Source organism: Aplysia californica, unplaced genomic scaffold, assembly GCF_000002075.1.
Source record: "Aplysia californica isolate F4 #8 unplaced genomic scaffold, AplCal3.0 scaffold00419, whole genome shotgun sequence".
In the NCBI taxonomy this organism is placed as follows: Eukaryota; Metazoa; Mollusca; class Gastropoda; order Aplysiida; family Aplysiidae; genus Aplysia; species Aplysia californica.
The window spans coordinates 498,583-499,901 of record NW_004797689.1 but is presented as its reverse complement, the minus strand read 5'-3'; positions in this window follow the sequence as shown (position 1 = coordinate 499,901).

Here is a 1,319-nt window from a genome sequence, read left to right as displayed (position 1 = left end):
GGCCTCCTTCATCTCCTTCTCCTCCTCTTTCCTCTCCTCCTCCTCCTCCTCCTCTTTCCTCTCCTCCTCCTCCTTTTCTCCCTCCTTTCCCTGCTTCTCCTCCTCCTCCTCTCCCTCCTCCTGCTTCTCCTCCACCTCACTTTCTTACTTGCCCTTCATACAACCGAAGCAATGATTCTTAGATATGCACGTTTTCACCTATAGGTATGTATATAGATATATATATATTATACATATAAATATTATATATATGTATTGTGTACAAGATATATTGTCCGTGCGATGACTGCCCACAACTTGTCAGTTTTTAGATTCTAGTTTTGTATTTAGGGTGAAAAGGTCAAAGACATTCACCTTGGTGATTTACATGTTTTACGCGTATGATTTGTTATGATGCTGACCTAGATAATATTTTTGTTAGTATTGTTACTGAATTTTTGCATCCAAGTTGTGTATGTGTGTGTGTTTGTGTGTGTGTGTGTGTGTGTGCATGCATAATATGAGACAAGTGTGTAGGACTGAGCAAGGTTATGATGATACAAATGTTGCCCGTAGTTTTGAGGCAAACTGCGGTACAACAGGCTGTGGGTGAAGGAAGCCTTGAACTGTTGTTCTGAAGTGGCTCATTCAGCTAGATCGCCGGACAGCGAGAAAATGTTTTGTCATTTTTAGATTTGGTGGTCAATGCGTTGCCTAGTTTTGTTTTTGCAAATGCAGCTAGAGAAAAAAAGACTAAGAAGCAGCAGCTTGATAGCATAATAACCCTTGATTTTGAGAGGGTTTTTTGGTTATAAAGATCCGAGAGTGCTCCATTTTGGAGATGGGTGTAAGATGTGGCGGTCAGCGTAGATCACAGAATCACACAAATAAACACGCGCTCAGAGTTAACTTTCTGAGTACTGGTCACCTGGACCTGCAGGGTCTGAGCTTCTATGTGTTAACTGTTAGATATATAGATAGATGTAGATGTATACACATCGATACACATTGGGGCCTGTGTTCTGTGCACAGAGGGTTAAGGTAGTCATGCTGAGGCCTGCCGTCTGTGCACAGAGGGTTAAGGTAGTCATGCTGAGGTCTATGTTCTGTGCACAGAGGGTTAATGATAGTAAAGCTGAGGCCTGCAGTCTGTGAACAGAGGGTTAAAGTAGTCATGCTGAGGCCTGTGTTCTGTGCACAGAGGGTTACGGTAGTCATGCTGAGGCCTGCAGTCTGTGAACAGAGGGTTAAGGTAGTCATGCTGAGGCCTGCAGTCTGTGAACAGAGGGTTAAGGTAGTCATGCTGAGGCCTGCAGTCTGTGAACAGAGGGTTAAGGTAG